A 20,832-nucleotide genomic window follows, 5' to 3' on the forward strand; every position below is an offset into this window, starting at 1 on the left:
CATAGGAAAATAATTATAAATACGAAAATTAGAATAAGTGAAACAAAATGTTGCTAAATGGACAAGAAAGTTTTATTTTCGTTTTATTGCTGTTATTTACTGCTCTTTTGACATGAAATTTACCACATACGTCTTTGCCGATTATACACATACTAACATTATAATACCGGGTGAACTCGTTATCAAATTATATTCCTACAACATATTTATAGACGTGCGACAATAACTTTGGATATGACTGTACATATAGGCAATGTGGTGAATAGTGTTGCCACCTTAAGGGTATATCTGCACTAATTCAGACATTCTACGACACCTATAATTTTAGATGTTTGAGAAATTTGGCACTTGTTTGGAAGGTTGGTAAATTATTTCTGTCCCCTAATGAAATATTATAGATCCTTGTGGAAGAATACTGAACATTATGGAACACTGTACAATGCTTTCGAAGTTTTGAATTTTCCAGAATATTGTAGAATTGTACGCCACATTGTTTTTCTTTTCTTTCAGAACATTCTCGAACTGTCTGGAATAATCCATGGCCTATACTGTAAAAGTAGTCTCCTTGGTGCAGTGGCTTCAGTTGTCTAGAGACTGAGACAGTTCAAGGAAAAAAGTGTATCGTACATTTAACACTAGTGTACTAGTACATACTCTGTGTGGTACATAATTAATTTTATTTGATGCAGTAAGTAATTGTTAATTAATTCGATAATTCCATTCAGAGAAGCTATACTGAGTTAAATGGTTTAATTCTTTTTAATCTGTATCTGAAATAAAACTATAGCCACTAGTCACAAACACGAAACATGTTCTGTTATAGTGCAAGAGAAAGATTATAATAAGTGATTTACACAAAGAGTAAAAGAATTAGTGTAGAAACATTATCGCCACAAAAACAAACCCTTCTTGTGCTAAGGACAGGTATATCGAAAGATCTGCAGACAATCTGCTGGCATCACAATCTACTTTATTTGAGGAAGTATGAACTATTTCAGAGATCATGTTGCGACCGCATGAAATTACAAAGCGTTACAATAAGCACTTTCTGCGTGCAGTCTCTATATAGTGCAGGAAAAAGTTAGCAGTAAAGGCAATGCGTTTATTTAATCTGTGGACAGAAATTGTGTCAACGTCTAGGAAGAAGTTAGATATGAACATTCTACAAGCTCTTTAAGTTTTATCTCAGAAGCCAGAAGAAAGTGATGTTACTCAGGGGTTGAACGCTGAAGTAGTGAAACAAGAGCTGTACTTGAGAGAACTCGAGCCGAACTTGTCAAAACTTTAGAATATTTATAAAAGTTACCATTGAAGCAGGAATTTGTACCAAATCGTGCAAGATCTAAATATAGGAAACGTAAAGTTTATAACTTCCAGAAGCTGTAGCAGACAAGATATGAAAAGTTTTAGAAGTTGAACTTGATAGCTCAAGCAGGGACAGTCACAGGGTTTCTCTAATGAAATAGAAGTTACCCACACTGAATAGACAACGAAAACTCAAAATTCTCACACTGACGCCTTAGTCGTAGTCCAGAAAGACTGCAAAAGAATTCGAAATATCAGAGTACATGGTTCGACAGGCAAGAAAAGTAACATTGGAACATGAAATCTGTGCAGTACTCCATAGACATTGCAAGTGATTCACGATTTTTATCACGGTGTTAATTTTCCAGCCAAATGTCAGAAATTAAAGTCACCATATCCAGGAACGTGTACTAATAGAAAAAGATTGTTATACAACTTAGTAGTGGGCTTTACTGTTCTTTTAGGGAAAATGTCCTTAATTTAAAGTAGAATTTTCAACTGTACTCTCCGCCCAAAATGGTGGAGTCCAGGAACCCATGCTGTTCGTGCTTCCATCATCCATCAGATTTTAAAATGTTTTTTATGCTGTGGGTTATAGTAGCTACAAAGAACTTATTTATTGTGTGACGATGGAAATCCTGCCTGTATGCTCTGACAATGCGAAAACTGTCCTGGTCCAGAAAAACTTAAGCACCATCTTAGTTAAGTTGGACAATGATGGCCAGCAGACTTTAATTCAATATTATCAGTGGGTCAATACTGGCAGAATAGAATTACAAACCCTCGCTGCAAGTGTCGAAGATTTTATAGAAACGGTAGTGTCAAAGCTCGAATTCCTTGTACCCCATGGATATATGAAAAAACAACAGTCAGGCTATCTAAATCATCTGAAAGGAGCAATCAGTGTTAGAGTAATAATTAGTTTGATAGATTTTAGTGGAAATTATTCCTTTGTTATTCAAAATGAAGCACAAGAAAAAATGAGATCTTTAAGTTTTACGTCCCACGATTATATCGGCTAGGCTAAAGGAAACGGTGATGAAAATGAAGGAAATGGTGGAATGAAAATGTGGGAGGAAAATGGAGAACCCCGAGAAAACTCACGCACACGGTTTATCTATTACAAAATTCATTTGGTACGAGCTGGGATCGAACCAAGGGTTCTATTCACAAGAGGTGAACACACTACCACTGAACCACGCGGTCCATGAAGCACAAGGATAACATTGGACTCAAGGGCAGTGCACAGTTCATTCAATTGTAATATATTAAGAAGTCCAGGTCACGATGCATTACAAATAAGCAGTCATTGTTTTTTGTTTTTTTTTTTTTTTTTTTTTTTTATCAGATGAACTAGGTCATGATATTTCAATGGTGCACAAGATTCAGTCAGAAATAGCCACTTCTACTAAGGACCAGTTGCCTTATGTTGAACATCGTCAATTTATGGCATCACAACCAAGATCTCAGGCCGACAGATCCTTGGTCATTCTTTGCCGCAAGTAATGGCTGATCTCGTGATGGCAGTCAACCGACTTCTTCAAAAGATAGCCTCAACTACCACTACAGGATCAAATTACATTTGTGCAACCAAAAACTTCATGGCACAAGATGTTTTCAAGATGTGTTTCCACTATCCCAATACGAAGTTGGATTGAAGAAAACAAGTCTTGATTAAAAGTATTCTTCAATTTTCAATTTTGAAACTGAAACCAGAAGTGAGACTGATATTATGTCTAACCTGTATATTGGATGCTATGTTGCATATGTCTATGACGAAAAGTGGTTCATTTCTGTAATACGTAACATAAACGTGTCATAAGGGAATTATCCGGTTTAACTTCATGCATCCGTCTTATTCAAGTACTACATTCTACTGGTCTCCAACTCGAGAGGATATATATGGATTCCCTTCTCTCATATTCTTACGCTTTTGGAGACGCCATCAACAACTAGCTCTGATCGCACATACTATTTTTTGGCAGCAGATTTAAGAGTGTGATACACAATGGAAATTTCATCGGTAAAGCACTTTTTACAACTGATTCTAAAAAGCCGTAGGATTTGAAACTGTTTCTGAAGGTACTGTTCTTTGCAAGAATACATTAACACAGTACACACACACACACACATATATATATATATATATATATTATATATATGTAGGCCTATTGTAGCGATGCATTGAGTATTAATAAAAAAAATGTTCATGTTGGCAACAGAGGCGGCGGCACCGTCCGGGTATAGCCCGGTCAATGGTTAGGAAACTACCAGTTAAAAATATCACGACGTATTAAAAATGATAATAGAAATCAAATAATGAATAACCACTCAGTTTTTCCGTTGAATCAATTATTGACAACGATGTAATATAAAAATAACGTTTTACTTCTAAAGACCGTGTGCTGCTTTTGTTTCTCATCCATCATCCGTACCTCCTAATAGTTGCTTTTTCCTTCTTTCTTCCGCTTTCAACTACCACGCAAACACTGTAGTTATAACATTGTCAAATAAACTAGAGCAAAATAACAGGAACATTACAATATTATTTCGTTTTCGCTTTGTCGCTTCTCTGCTCCTTACCCAACTCTGTTGAACTGTGTCCATCGAGTGAGTGACAGATACATAAATGAACAAGAAAAAATGGAACTTGATCTTTCGACACCATAGAATCAATTATAGTCGAACAGAGCTCTTGCTTACTCAACAAGCTTCTGCTCTTCTCTACTGCATTTTGTTTAGATTGATTAGAGAACTTCCTCCATTGAAGAAATGGAGAACACTAAAAATTATAGATCCCCTTTGCTCTTGAAATACCTTATTATTCCTAACGTCACTCATGTTATCCCACGTACAAACGAGTACGAGAAAATGGGAATGAACCAAAGTAATAACAAGTACTTGTGTAATATACATACTTAGCATTTCCCCTGACAGAACATTGTTCAAATCCCAGAAAAGAAAATCAGTGCTGAAGTGCGAGCAGAAGTAACGAAGCATTCGTTTCAGTCGAAACTTAATGACGTTGAAGTTTATGATGTTCTGGAGAACGCAGAAAATTTGAATCCTACATTACCACGGCAGAGAATCCCTAAAAAAAAAAAAAAAAAAAAAAAAAACTTAATACCGCAAAATACGATACTGGTCATGTTCAGCACCCTGAAAAATACTTTGAAGCCTACGACTTGGTTTTAAACATCATGATCAGAAGATTTAATGACTATATTTTCTCTGTCTGTAGGATATTGAACAGTTGCTCCTTAGTAATACTAATGGAAAAATCTGTTCACATATTCCGCTTTAATAGAAATGCATTCAAAGGACACACATTTTGATAACTTAAAAGCACAGTTGAAGATACTTTCCTCGCGTAACCGAAACAAAGTGATTCTTTAAACATCACGGAAGGTGTAGAAAAATCTGGCTGCCTTACTGAAATCTGAACCAAAAGAGAGATTTGTTTTCGGAACTTAAGCTAACAAACAATGCTTTACCTTACTGTTCCTATGACATCAGTGACACGAGAAAGATTATTTTCGGCTCTATGAAGAACGAAATCTTATCTTCGGAGTACCATAATCCAACATAGACTAAACTACTTGATGATTCTTCGTTCCCACAAAGATCTTCTCAAGGAACTTATGAAATAATCCAGTATAGAAGAAAGCGTATTATGGGAATTTCAGTGCAGTTAACTAAGTACGACGACTGATGAATGAATATTTTTCATCTTGAATATATTGATAATGGTCAATTCTTATTTGATAATGTCACTTTTTAAAAATAAGATTCTCTTTTGCGTAACTCACTAGAGTCGACAAGTCAAATCTCACACAGTTTGTATTCAAGAGAAGGAGGAATTACAACGTACGGTGAACTTTATTCTCTATCCGGTTTTTTTTTTTTTTTTTTTTTTTTTTTTTTTTTTTTTTTTTTTTTTTTTTTTTAACTTCAGCCCGGGCAAAGATTTTTAACTTCCGCCGCTACTGGTTTGTAATAACTCGTCTTCATGATCAGTAAGATGCAGAAATAGTGTGTCAAGTGCCAAATTTCCCAAACGTCCCAAGTAGTAGGTATCGTAGGATGTCCGACTTAATGCAAATATGCCAATAAGGTGGTAACACTATTTACTACATCACCTATATGTGCATATGTATTACTGAGTACCTCGCATATCTACCCATTTTAGCAGCGATATTAATTTGAGTTGAACATGTAAAATTTGTTTCACAAAATAACCAAGTGGATGAATTCAGACTCCTTGCATTTATTATCTATTTATAAGTGTTCTCTTATGTTGCATTTATGTACTTGGGCCCCTCCTGTTCTCGTTTGGAAAGATCTTTGGGATACTTCACCGCCATACCACAGCTCAAGCATATATCTTGTAATTTGTAATTTAAGAAATCATAAATGTACAACGTTTATTAATAATAACAACATCTACCCAAAATCAAACTGTTTTCCTTTCGTAACTCTTTAGAGCAGAACCTTGCGTTCAGCTGAAGATAAAAATTACCACCAAAAAATTTGTACCTTTCGTGATAAATCTTGTATAGTGATGCAATGTTTCCGCTCCATAAAAGAGTATGTAAGTTATAACTTTTTTTTTTAACCAAGACAAGACTTAACAAAGAGACGTCAACCTACAGTTACTGACTGATTTAAAAGCAAAGTAATGAATTTGATTCTGTGCTACTTGGAACTCCGTGTAACAAAGGCGTGTGAACTAGTCAGTAGGCACCTGCGGAGGTTCTGAAAGCGAGTGTTGGAACTGGAAAGGAATATATAAACATTGCAATATTTTGCATGCAAGGTGTTTTAATCGCATACGTACATGATTGATAATTTATTTTAAAACGTCACTGTAAATTTGAAACAGAAAATATCTATATATGTGTATTATATGAATGTTGGTAAGGGGATATTTGCATACTTTGCAGTACTTTCAGATTAAAAGTGTTGAAATCCCAACGTGAAGTTGTATTTATCAAGGACAATATGTCATATTCTTACTTATTTCAAACTTAAGGTGTTAAACGAAAACGTTAAAAACTCAAATTTATTATTCAGTATTACAACAAGTAATAAAATATCATAAATATTAAAATTTTCCAGGTCTTCGGAAGCAAATGAAGCAAGTGAGGTAGACAAAGCAATACAATTCTAAATAAGTTAGAGTCGAATACAATGATGGTGTGAGGTATCTCGAAATTTTCATATTTACAAGATTCTTTTGGGGAACTGATTGGTTAGTTATCGCGTTCGATCACGTAGACAGTTTCCAAAAGATGGACAGATTACAATGTGTTTATAGCAACCTTCATATCTCAAACTAGAAATATGAAAATTCTTTACAAAGTAACCACAGAGCAAGACAGAAGACAGTACCTACTTTTAGGTTTCAAAATAATCTCCATCAGCATCCAACACCTTTTGCAACTTCTGCCTAATACACTGGTGATAAAATTCGGCGGTCGTGGATGCAAAGAAGTCCGTGACTGAGTTCCGCAGGTCTTCCTCATTTACAAAGGATCTCCCACGGAGGGGGTTGTCGAAGAATGAAACGTATAATCTATTGGCGGAAGGTCCGATATATATATATATATATATATATATATATATATATATATATATGGTGCGTGGCACAGTGTCTCCCAGCCAAGTTGATGAAGCATCTCCCGGGCCCACCTGTCCACCTGCCATGTGTGGCTTGGCATTGTTGTGGCAGGAACAGCACACCATTGCAATTCACTAATGCCGGCTCCTTCTGACGCAATGCACGGTATACCCTTTGCCACTGCTGAGAATAGTCAGCAGTGATGGGTCTGACCAGGTGGAAGGAGCTCGTAATTCACCACTTGCGACGGAAAGTATACGCCATAGAAAGAGTATAACCTTTCGTGGGTGTAGAGGTCGATCTTGAGGCGATAACCATGTCTGGTAACCCTTGGAAGTATTACAGATTACCCACTTTTAGTCACCAGTGAGCAAGCGATCAAAGATGGGTGTGCTCAGGTGTCGAGTGAGGAAGGACAAAGAGGCTGTCACTCACTGTTTCTTCTTGGCTGCCGACGTGTGGGGTGCCCTTGCTTAACTTGTATGACTTTCCTATCTCATGTAGGTGCAGTCTGGCTGTTTTAGCAAAACCATGGAAACTTTCTGCAAGTTCATCGCACGTTATATCACTGTCCTTCTCAGTGGCTCCTTTGAGAGCTTCGTCATCCATCACATGTCGTCCAGGGAGAGGTTCATCAACAAGGCTTTCATATTTCGAATTTTCTGGAAGTAATGTCTGAAGGTGTGTTCAGGGCATTCTCCGCAACTGCGTGGTATATGTGGCGACTTCATCGGCAACTGCAAAGCCCACTTTAAAGTCATATAACAAACACACACGAAAAACTTGCTTTAATACCTCCATTTTTCTTTACACTGGACGATCTATGACTGCTGTATGTGCGCAACGCGCCTCTATTACTGAAGATCGGTGGTCAGACTAACTCGATCCTCTGCAGGCACGTGCGTCATTTCGTTTTCTTTCTGTGAGTGTATGATTAATGGGATGTCAAAAACGGCAAATTTTTCATTACCTTGTATTTATACACATTTCTATGGCCTTAAGTCTCCCACGTTAGAGGGATGATATTCCTCGGTAAGCACACTACCCGAGAAGAAAGTTTTTACTGTAAGTTATATACGCTGTATACTATACGCTCTACACTTATAGTACAGAACGTATACTATAAGTTCTCGCAAATATAGAGAGTGTTTCTAAATGATTATCGAACATCTTTCATAAACAACACAGGAATAAATACTTAAAAGGAAGGGTAACCTAGTTTTTATACTTAAAACAAGCGTTTCATAATTCCGCCGCAGCATGGCGCTAATTGTAAAGATGGCAAAAACTTCGAAGATAAGGTCGTGTGTATTTTCAAATTCGCAAGATCTAATGCAGCAATTGGAGTGTAAGTTACTTTTCTGTTGGGATACGGATGTGATCTCCTATTGGACAACATCCAAAGATAGTACAAGAAGGAAAGGTTGCATGTATCAGATGAGCAAGTACAACCATTATTAGCAAAGTTTCATTTCGAGTCCCAGAAAATGTGTAAAACGGGTGAGTCAAGAACTAGGTATGTCGGCCACGACTGTGTCGAGAATGTTATGAAAGAGACTGTAACTGTTACCATACCGTCTTCAATTGTTACAAATGCTAATGTCTGAAGAAAATATTGCCTGTAACAACTTTCTTGAATAAGTGCTGAACATGGAAGGTGCTGATTTTCTTAGTCGTTTGACATTTAGAGATGAAGCCTCATTTCGTTAGTGGAACCATAAATACGCATAATGTGTGCTTCTGAATGCAGCAACTGTAGAGATGCAAGGGCTCGGAAAAAACCGGCTTTTTTGGAACAAAACTCGGTTTTTACTGCTTCGCTTTTTTGCTTAGGAAATTTTGGTCTTTCTTCAAAATTCTGCTTTAAATTGATAAAGCAGATTTTGTTTCGGTTCTCTATAACACAAAAAGTCATTTAATTAGTGGTTGATGCCGATAATAATATAAAACCTCGAAAATAAATCATGAATTTCGATAAGATATTTCAGACAATTTTACTTCTCAACATATTTACATGATGAATTCCAAAGGATTAACCAATGTATATAAGATTTTTTTAACCTCCTATATATAAAAGCAAGCAGGGTTGGCAAGAACCATGGTTGTTTTTGAAAATGCCAAAAACCCGTTTTTGGGGGGGAGTTTAAACATGTTTTTTTTTCGTTTAGATATTTTGCTTTATGTATTTATATTACATATTCACAGAAATACGTTTGTTTCGCCGTGGTGTTATTATCCAACAACGGGGTTATGCTGGAAAAGGTCTCATAAGCTTAAAGAAGTCCGGTCAGTAAATTTCTTATATTGGGAAACTCCCGCCCTAGCCATCGGGAAAATCTCGTCATTACTCTAAATGTAAAACAATAACGGAAAAATCCTGTTATTGTTTGCATGTAAAATTGAAAGGTCAGCGTATCATAATCAGTACGCTAAAATTGAGATTTAGGATTTAGACTTCTGGGCTTTTCGCATCTAAGGCCATTTAGCTCTTGACGATTTGAGTGATGACGTCCCTCGACGAGCACACAATCGGGAGAAAGGGAAGGAAGCGGCCTGGAACCTATAAGTTAGGTACCACCCCAGCATTTGCCTGGTGTGAATGAGGAAAACCTCATTTAGGGTGGCTGGCCTGAAAACGCATGTTACACTTTTTCGACCGAGTGACCCTTCCGGGAATCGAACCCGGAACCGCTCGCACCGAAGGCGAGAGCGTTAGCGACTACGCTGCGCGGAGCCACGCTAAAACTGAGGTATTATAATACAAATTTAGTACGTACATATCATTGAAAGTTCAAGCTAATGTTGGAAGCTACGTAGGCAATCGATAAAGTTTGCCAATTTCTGTCAATATATTTAAGCAACTTTGGCTCCTTTATAAAACAACATGCATTCAGGCATGCAGAAATATACAATTTGGTTTCGTTTTGTATGTTCAGGCTTAAAATCCTTACGTAATACCGAGGTTATCAAGAAGACTTTCGCTTAAAGTTACAGCCGAACAGCATGAAAGAAGGGTTGTGGTTACTTTATTTACGCACGAAAGAAGGGTTGTGGTTCAACCGAGAATTGAACATGGGACACCTTGATTAAAAGGTGAAAAGGATATAAAACTAATCCAGATGGTTTGATGTGTGGAAACGTCACCATGAAGTTCACCCATTTCGCATTTTTCGTTCTTTTTATTTATTTATTTATTTATTTTTTTTTTTTGGTTTAAACCAGTTGTTTATTTAAAAAAAAGAATAAAAACAGCTGGTGTAAACCAGCCAACCCTAAAAGTAAATACTTCTTTTAAAAAATACACGAATAACTAGCAAAGATTTTCTGCTGCACAATTCATTTTGAAAGTCGGAAAGCTGATTTTTCACATAAGACTATACATGAAGGACCAAACGAGGCGATATGTGTTGCTGTTTATCTGGTGATGCACAACTCAGCAATTGAAAATTTGTTGGTTACCATGTTCTTGGCTCACATCCTTCACATCATTACGGAACTCTCCACACCCCATCACCACCAAAAAGAAAGGACTACGGAATATATTTAAGTTAAGATAAATACACTGCACAACAAACACGACTGAGTGGAGCATTTGCGCTTCTATCGGGAAGTTCCGGATTCAACCCAGCATTCGACCATTTTGACAAAGCTTTTTTTCATTCCATCTGTGAAGTAGAAATAGTGCGTGTACTCTGTTGGCCGACTTCCTTTCTTATTGTTTTTAAATCGTTATTATCACTAATTATCACCAGTGACGGTTTTGCGAAGGTTAGAGGGGCGGTCTTTCGGACTGAAGCCCGTTCCCCAAAATTACGGAATGTCTAAAACAAACAAAATATCTATTAGTTATGCATTTACTCATAAACTTTAAACTCCCGTCAAATAAAAATTACGAATAAACTGAACATTAGTAAAAAAAAAATTAAAAAAAACCCTCCCAAAATACTCTTCTAAATCCGCCACTGATTCTCAGTATAAAATGATCTCCAAGGTTGTATTCGGAAGATTATCGGTAAATATATAAACGAAACGAAATATTAGTTATGCCTGTACTCATAAACTTCAAGCTCCTCCCAAATAAAATTAGGACATTTTAGAAAACGAAACAATCAGAGAAAACCCTCCCAAAGTACTTTTCTCAATCCCCTACTGATTATTTGTATAAATTAGTATTCAAGGTTGTATCCGGATAATTAAGGCTAAATGGTTGCACAGCTACAGTATAACAGAAATATGGAAGTACGGTTTGACGGATATATTGAAAAACGTACGCTTTGACGGATATATAGAAAAACATAAGTTTAACTTTTGCGCTAGAATCTAGATTATTAAGCTCTTAGAAATGAAACACGGGTGACAAACTAAAATGATATAGAAAAGAAAAAATGCCATAACTCAAAAGTTAAAATAAAGTTAAATAGCCTCTAAAATTGCCCTGAAATACTACATTCTTCATGTTAGCTTTAATTCGTAAAATGTGTGTTCCATCCATCTTGATGGTGAATTTCAAAGCGAAATATGGCATTTAGGTCATGGAATTCTTATCTAACTATAGAATATAGTATAAGAAAGCTATTTAGATAGAAAAATCATGAAAATGAAAAAAGCCAAAATTTCCAAAATTCTCGTTTTCCCAAAAAGCCCGCTTTTTATGTGCAAAAAACCATCTATTCAAAAAACCCGGCTTTTTTGTATCTCTAAGCAACTGTGATGCTAATGCATTTTTCATTATATTAATATTTCCTCCCTCGTTTATTAAATTGTGGAGCTTTCCATAACACCTACGTTTACCTACGTTATTGTATATTTCTGAATTTAATCTATTTCGTAACGTCACGTTGTTAACGCGCTTAATATTTTCAATAATCAGTTGCGCGCCCTTACTCTGCCTTGAAAATGTTCGTATAGTACATCCAATGGTACAGTCAATTGTTCAATTGACAAGCTTTAATCCTGCCTTCTTACGCCGCGTTTTTATTGACTTATAGTCCAGGCCATAGGTGAATGAATCTACCTCTGTGATTACCTAGTAATCTTTGTATTAAGTAAGAAATACTTGTTTTATGACTCACCTCACAACTGAACGCTACATGTGGAGGTAATATCACCTCCAGCGTTTTTGTCAGGAGTAACAAATCTATTTTAAGTATTAAGGGAAAACACATTTCTAAACAAAATTCTGACATAAATCAAGACAATACAATGCTGGCTTGTGTGTCCATATAGAGAGAAAATAGTTATTTGTCATTTCCGTGATGATATTATTCTTTCAGCATTCTGAGAAAGGATACTATTTCAATCATTTAATAAGTATATGATCAGAAAATTAGAGCTATTACATACTGGAAAGAGTAGTATAAAACCTTATGATCTATTTCGTATCCTGATGGAAAAATTGTAAAATTGAAAAGAGACATAACTTTTAGTATAACAATTGTTTCTAAAAAAAACGAAAGTAGAATCAATAATTACATTTAAAATATTGATTGGTAAATTCTTAAAAGTTTAATTTCGAGAAAGATATAAAAATAATTAAATACATAACAGCACTAATCTAGATTCTCACACCATATTTTCATTCTCGACACTATTTTTCATAGATTTTAAACAAATTAGTAAAAGGACCCCGCTCAGAGCTTACGGAAATTCGGTTTCCGTTAAATTGGCTAGTATTGCAGTATGTTGTGCATTTTGGTTCCTTGATGAAAAGTCTCAATGGGCACGGATCGCTGAAACCCCAAGTTTTTGATATGTTCGCTGATTATTATCGTCACTTAAAGGCATACACTCCCTCGTAAACTATAATAATTAGGTCATTTTATTTTTAAAGTATGAATGAGTCTCACTAGGGTATACTAGGGTTTTTGCGGTTCTGATTCTGAGTCCGAGGTCGGTTAACCTCGTCAGGTTCAACGTCATTTGAAGGTCGAATCGAGAGTGAACGTTGCAAAAATCTGAAAAAAAAAAGTACACAAACGTTTCTTGAATCTCTGGATCCGACTACGTCATTTTCTTGACACAAGGTAATTTGAAGGTTATTGCAGGGTCATTTCAAGGTCAAACTTGAAAACCCGTCGGAAAATTCTGAAAACATTCATAAATAGGATTTTAGAGTAGTTGAAAAAACTTTATTTAGACCATGAAAGTACTGGTATTTTACAATTAGAAATAGGCTTGAGCCAGGATTTTTACGTTTTAGAATCTTTTCAAGATTTAAAAACGCTACTCGATCAGCTTTGAATTCGCCTTGCAGTGAATGAGGAGGAATTACCGGCCATGGAAGTAAATGATCCAATATCTGGGTATTATTGCACTTGTAAGTCCGGGGCTAGGATATTAGGTTGTTGTGTACATGTAGCCAGTGTTCTATGGTTTATGATAGGCTTGACATCAACAACAAATCAAATACCCTAGTAAAGTTCTACTGCAATACATACAAGATTATGGAACAGGCTGGAGGAACAACGATGGAACAGGCTGGAAGTTGCAGTTCCGGCGAAATACTGGAGGTTGCAGTTCAAGAATGATGAGATGAGATGCGGAACAAATCTTTATTGGAGAAGACGACACTGCAAATGACTGACTGGAGAACTAAATGGACAATATTACTGGTAAATTCGATTAACACCGACCACGGATTCGGAATCAGGTACCTTAAAAACCAAAACCTATCTATGATTTTTTTTTCCAGATATTTCCGACGGCTTTTCAAGTTTGGCCTTGAAATGACCCTGCAATAACATTGAAATTACCTTGTCGGGTGAAGAAAACGAAATAGGACCCAGCGGCTCAAAACACATTAATGTAATTTTGTTCAGATTTTTGCAATGTTCCCTCTCGATTTGACCTTCAAATGACCTTGATGGGAGTTAACTGACTTCAAATTCGGAATCAGCAACCCCAGTAACTCTAGCACACTCTAGTGACACTCATTCATACTTTGCAGATAAAATGTCAACCTAATTATTATTTTCAGCTTACGCGGGAGCGTATCCCTTAAGTGACGATAATAATCAGTGGATATCTCCAAAACCTGGATAGGATTTATGACTGAGCTTTCTGGGCTGTCAGCATCTATGGTAATTTAGCCCATCACGTTTGACGGATGACGTTCCTCGGCGAACACACTATCCGGGGAAAGAGAAGGAATAAAGCGGCCTGGGACCTATAAGTTAGGTACCACCCCGGCATTTGCCTAGTGTGAATGAGGAAAACCCAGGGAAACCTTATTTAGGATGGCAGGCATGAAAAGGCGTACACTTTTCCGACCGAGTGCCCCCACCAGGAATGCAATCCAGGCTCGCACCAAAGGCGAGATCGTTAGCGACTACGCTACGCGGGACCCCTCCAAAACGTGGAGGTTTAGGGATTCGTGCCCACTGAGACTTTTCATCAGGGGACCAAAATACACAACATACTACAATACCAGGCAATTTAACGGAAAACGGTTTTCCATAAACTCCAAGTGGGGTCCTTTGTGCAGTTACGTTTTAAGATCTACATGTTATTACTCGATATGAAAAATGAACTATTTAACATCCTGAAGAAAAATAGTATTTTGTGTTATCAATGTAATGTCACATCAGTAGCGATTCAATCTTCAACAATGGAACCTTCCTCAGTTTCATTTCCCAATTTGCTCCATCTTCAGCGATTATTTTATCGATACAACTTGTCAGTTGCGCCAGATTTTTCACGCGCTAAGTTTTCTCGTACCTTTTACTCAGCTTTCGTTGATTAAGTTGAATCTCTTCCTTCACATCTTGACAGTATTCACAAATGTCCACGTAATTTCCCAACCGCTACTAACTTCTTAGTGTTTCTTGCAAAATGGAATTTTAAATTCAATGCACACAATATTATTTTTAAGTTTCTCACTAGGCAATAATTCCTTCGCTATTGATATACTCTTATTTCTTAGTAGATCATTTATTATTGCCCGGTGGACTAATATCCCTTCAACGATAGAAGTAGGAAGAACTGAGACTAGAAGTTTCAACTTTGGGATGGTCACTGGTGGGCTGACTGCTTCAGACGTAAATTAGATTGTTGAATATATGGTAGTGAACTTCAACACAAGAGGTTCGTCCAGCGACCACAACTGGGCGGAGGCTTTGTTCTCTAGTGAGCCAATCACTTCAGTAGATCTAATTAGTGGTGGAGACAAAATTCAAGGTACATACAGAAATAAATGCCTCAGGGTAATAAACAGAGGAGAGGAGTTGATCATCCGCGCATCTGTTCACCATCCGCACGAATTTATTACGGATTACATTAATATGAACCGTCGCTTCGTTTATCACAGAAATACAATGTTTGTCACATTGTCTTCGATATTTACAGTATAAATGTACTAATTTTATAATCGTTTTTCATTTATATATGCACTAAAACGTAACAATAACATTTTTAACTGTGTTCATTCTTTTGTTTAGAACTAGAGTCTAGTATCTTAAGAAAAAACTTATTTGAAATATTTTCAAAAAAATATATAATAACTGAAGCTAATGTACTAGCAAAACATCGAATAACTAAATTCCATCTGGTCTATCATATGGACTAAATAGAAAACATTTAGTTTCTGGCTGTAAATCTATTAGTACGCTTTATTAATAGAAAAATCTAGACTAGTCTCTCTTGCTGAGAAGGTTACAAGGCTACGGAACTTGATCTTCTCAATCCTTCCAACTGAATTTCTCCATCCACTCCCGAATGCGAACACTTTCTACAGGATGGCTAATATTATATCTAAATTTCCTTCTAGAAATCACAAATAAAGCAAACAAGAAAGAAGCAAATAACGAAATAGTTAGTATACGGAAGAAAACGGCTTTTTTGGAAAAACTCAGTTCTTTCTGCTTCGCTTTTCTGCTTTTTTTAAAAAAAAAACTGCCTTAAATTGAAAAAGCAGACTTTGTTTCGCTTCTGTACAACCCAAAAAGTAGTTTAATTAGTTGTTGATGCTGATATAATATAAAAAGTCGAAAATAAACCATGAATTTCGAAAAGATTTTTCAAACAATGTTAACTCTAAATCTTTGCATTATCAAAGGGTTAGCCCATAGAAAAACACTTATTTTATATACACAAATAACTAGCAAAACTACGTAGTATTTTTCTTCAAAATATCACCCACCCTCTTTTTGAAATAAAATAAAATTAAAACATGAGAGAAATACATTTATATATGTGCATTCTTGAAATTTTACAGTGAAGTTTCAACTTTCATATACATTGTATGAATATTGCGAACGAATTTTCCGTCCATTGATCACACACGTAATTATCTGTTACAACCTACCACGTGCTTCGGACATGCAAACGAATGAAAGTACCGAATTTTCTGTTCATGGATCATATGCCCAAAACACTTCATTTGAGCGTGTGGTTTTCTAGGCTCTAGAATATATAACCATCATTACGGTTCACCTAGCCCTGAAGATTTTTGAACTTTAACAAGAGGAATTCAACACATCACTACAGAAATCTCCTTTATAAAAAAGAAAGAAAGAAAAACTACGGAAAACTACGGAAGAGTGGAAAGAATCAATCATTGTTCCATATCGCACAAAAAGTGACAAAACTGATTGTAATAATTATCGAGGCATCTCTCTTCTGTCAACTTCCTATAAAATCCTCTCAAACATACTATGAGCAAGATTGATCTCATACGCAGATGAAATTATTGGAGATTATCAGTGCGAATTTGGGTGAAATCGATCAACTATCGACCAGATATTTACCATTCGATAAATTCTCGAAAAGAAATGGGAATACAGTACATCGGTACATCAATTATTCACAGATTTCAGAAAGGCTTACGACTCGGGAGGGAAACATTGTGCAACATTATTACAGAATTTGGACTATTGGAAAAAATGGGTAGATTCACTAAATGTATTTAAATGAATCCCAGAGCAAAGTCCGAGTAGGAAAATTCTTGTCCATGAGATTCCACGTCGAGAACGACCTGAAACAAGATGAATTATCACCAATATCATCCAACTTCGTTCCGAAGTACGCTAAAAGGAAAATCAAAGATAGTAACCAGGGCCTAGAGCTGAATGGTATTCACCAGGTTATGGCGTATGCTGATGTAAATCTGATAGAACAATCGAAAGAAATTCAGAAGCCTTATTAAACGCTTGCTGTGACATTGGTTTATAAGTAAATGCAGAGAAAACTAAATACATGGAAGTTTACCGAGATCGTAGTATGGCAAATTACGGATACGTCAAAATATCAAATAAAATCCCGAGACGAATATTTGGAGCCAAGAGAAACGGGAATGGGAATAACGGAAACTTCATAACGAACAACTACAGAATTTATACGGTTTACCAAATACCGTTAGGGTAATCAAGTCTAGGAGGCTCAGGTGAACAGGTCATGTAAAGAGAATGGAAGATAGTAGGAACGTTTTCAAAGTTTTAACTGGAAATCAAATCTGAAAAGTCCATTAGGAAGACCTAGGTGCAGATAGACAATATTAAGATTGTTCTCACAGGAATACAGAGTAAAAACTGGATCGAATTGGCTAAGGACAAAAGTCAATGAAGCTTTTGAACGCGGCATTGACCCTTCGGGTTCCATAGGCCATAGAGAGAGAGAGAGAGAGAGAGTTCGGTTCCACAGGTCATATAAGTTGTCAAGCACAACTGCACAACGAACATGAGTAAGTTGTTAGCTTTTGTGCTTCTATCGGAGTCCAGGATTCAACCCCGCATTCGACCATTCTGACAAAAGTTATACTTAATTCCATCTGTGAATGAAGGCATAATGAGTGTACTTTGAGTCCTGGCCGTCTTCCTTTCTTATTGTTTTTAAATTGTTATTACTAACTACTAGCAATGACCGATTTACGAAGGGGGGTTAGGGTAGGGAGTGTGTCTCAGATTGAAGCCTGTACCCCGAAAATACGGAATTTCTAAAATAACCAAAATATTAGTTATGCCTTTATTCATAAACTTCAAACACCCCTCAAATAACAGGAATTTTTAGAAAAATTAAACATTAATAAGAAAACATCCTTCCAAAATACTTTTCTAAATCCGCTACTGATCTTTGTACAAAATGGTATTAGGAAGATTATTGATAAAATCATTGTACGGCTACTGAATAACAGAAATATGGAAGTACGCTCTGACGGATATATTGAAGAACATAAGTTTAACTATGTGCTAGAACCTAGGGTACTAAGTTAAAAAATGAAACAGGACGACTAAAAATGAAATGATCTAGAAGAAAAAATGTCAATAACTCAGAAGTTAAAAGAAAGTTAACTTCATTGCCCTCAAATACATTCTTCATGTTAGCTTTAATTCATAGAATATGTGCTGTATCCATCATGTTGGTGAATTCTAGAGCGAAATATGGCATTTAGGTCATGAAAACTTATTTAACTATAGTGTGTACTGTAAGAAAGTTATTTAGAGAGAAAAATCATGGAAATGAAACCAGCCAAAATTTTCGGTTTTCTTCCAAAAAAAAAAAGCCGGCTTTATATGTGGAAAAAAAAATCCATTGAAAAAGGCCAGCTCTTTTGCATCTCTATTATTATAATTACAGTAGAGGTAAAAATATTTTCAACCAACACCAGAAACTAAATCCATTACGCAAAGTAGCTAATCCTTAATAGATTATGGTTTCCAACTCTTCAGTTTCTATTAATATTTTCAATTTCGATAAGCTAATTTAGTTTAAATAAACCCGAGAACTGTGTAAAGCCCTTTTGTCTAAAGCTGGTGATAACTCCTTTCGAAACTCTCTCTGCAGTTAGCTGAATTCACTTTGTTGAGCGAAGTTCGTTGATGTAATTAATCGTTACTATAGAAAAGGAAGCGTGTCAGTTTGTAAGTAACGCTAATTTCTAATAGTTTACAGTCGCAATCAAATGCAAACAGATGTTAGTAGTGTGCAGACAATTTGTACATTTAGAATTATTATGACGATTTAATTGCAACTTAGAAACTCTATTTTTCAATAGCCACTAGCAGTTTTGGTACTGGTGGTACTTTCGTCTAATCTAAACTAATCTAAATAGAATTTCTGAACGATATCTCGTATCACACGTTTATCAAATTCATCACAGTCCAATTTGTATCCTACAGAACGTGGTTGTTTCTTGACTGGAGTAGATAATGAATACTACCACCAGCTTCATGTTCCTCTACGAATATTAGACACACTATTTACTAATATTGTAATATAATTGAAAACTCCACAAATTAGGCTGATGCAACAAGTAGTTTAATCGTTTTGCACTTGCTTCTTCATCGCATTTATCTAGAACTTTTCTCAACTTCTCTAGCTTTACCGCGAATAATTTGTCCCTTCCTAAGAACTAAAGCCATTATTTAAGTGGATGAAATTAACACCAAACAGAATGTAATAAAATGATTTATCTTGTACCTTATTCAGAAATAATTTACAAAACAAGCAGGAGTTTCAAGAAATTCTGCCATTCTTAAAAACAACAGTGAAAGAAATTAATTTCGCAGAAATAAGTGAACACTTCGAACATTGCGCTAAGTTTGAACAAATCCTATCCACCAAGACAAACTCACGACTAGGTAAATATATTTCTTGAAATGGAAAGGCCTTGGGGGAAACGAAGCAATGGATACGATGCTAGATGGCAGTATTGTCCATTCTCAAAATGAAGGATAATTTTTAGTTGTTTATTGTCAAGTTTCCATACAAAACACCCTACGATACAGAACAAAGGGAACCTGTTTGTTTCGTTGGACTGAGGTCTTCGCGTTTTTCTCTTACGTATCAGATAAATGCTGAGACTAACACTTAGAAAGCTGGAGGCGCTTTCTCATTTTATGGCATAAAATGTAAGCAAGTATCTGGATTTGAGATAAAAGTATAGGTGCAAGATGCTAACAACATACACACAATATGAGGTCTAGTCTAATGACATTTTCATGTTATTACGTGCGAATTCTCTTAACTTTCTATACATCAACTTACACATATCCTACTACTATTATCACTAGAATTCAACTACTAACAATAGTAAGTCGATAATGAACGCTAGCCGCGAGAAGTGCACTAGCGCGTTATGCAAGGTGAATTGACCTTCAAGATTACTTTCTGACTAGAGACGGATATATGGAGACCGAAAAACGAATCATGTCAATAAGTTTCATTATTTAAACACGATTTTTTTAATTCTTTACTTTCAATGACCATACTGTTATGGAATTCTGCTGTTAGCTAACTAATGGCTAGCCATGAATTAGGCGTTAGCAAAGCTCGATTTACTAAACCCCCTGTGAGTTATATAATACAATCACGACTATGAAATACAGTAGATTTGAATAAACATGTTATTTCAAGTTGGAGGTGTTAAACTCGTAAACAATTAACAATAAGGTAATGCGTATTTTCGTACTCTTGTAAACAGAACACACCGCCGGTGGACATTATTACCACAGATTTATTTTATACGCACTCATTTGCATTAACCGTAAAATTACTATTTTTACGTCAGTTTACTTTAAGATTTCAATTTACACATGATGACAATAACAATATATTTTAAACGCTAATAAAACGACTCAATATGAGAAACAAATGGATTTCCAAAAATGATAGTAGGTAAAGCAAAAAAATAACTGTATTTTCCATAAACTATATCCAGCTCTTGCCAAATTCAAATATGACAAATTCTTCTTTAGTGAAAATGTATGCATAAATAATACCAGTTTCCAAAAAGGGCTAGTCTGTCTAAATCTGTTAGTTACGTACTTATTATACGGGGGCATCCACGTAATAGGATATAATTAACGTTTAACATTGCTACACGTTAAACACCATAAAACGAATTGCTAAACTGACTGGTGGCATTCATGATAACATTTATGCACAAGTTTAAGCAAGAAGGAAACTGTGAGTTG

General features: G+C 35.9%; 1 protein-coding gene across 2 annotated transcripts in view; it reads right to left on the bottom strand.

Annotated features, from left to right (window-relative positions):
* The window catches only part of LOC145674879 (uncharacterized), a 39,821-nt gene that overhangs the window by 11,560 nt on the left and 7,429 nt on the right, over window positions 1–20,832 (bottom strand). Inside the window, exon 2 of one of the 2 annotated variants that reach the window (XM_081745122.1) lies at window positions 4,224–4,396. The exons of the other annotated variant lie outside the window; for it this stretch is intronic. The gene's annotated coding sequence lies outside the window, so the exon portion shown is untranslated. The remainder of the gene's footprint in view (window positions 1–4,223; window positions 4,397–20,832) is intronic. 2 annotated transcript variants of the gene reach the window in all.

The sequence above is a fragment of the Thermobia domestica genome, chromosome 18, assembly GCF_964235325.1.
Source record: "Thermobia domestica chromosome 18, izTheDome1.hap1.1, whole genome shotgun sequence".
NCBI lineage: Eukaryota > Metazoa > Arthropoda > Insecta > Zygentoma > Lepismatidae > Thermobia > Thermobia domestica.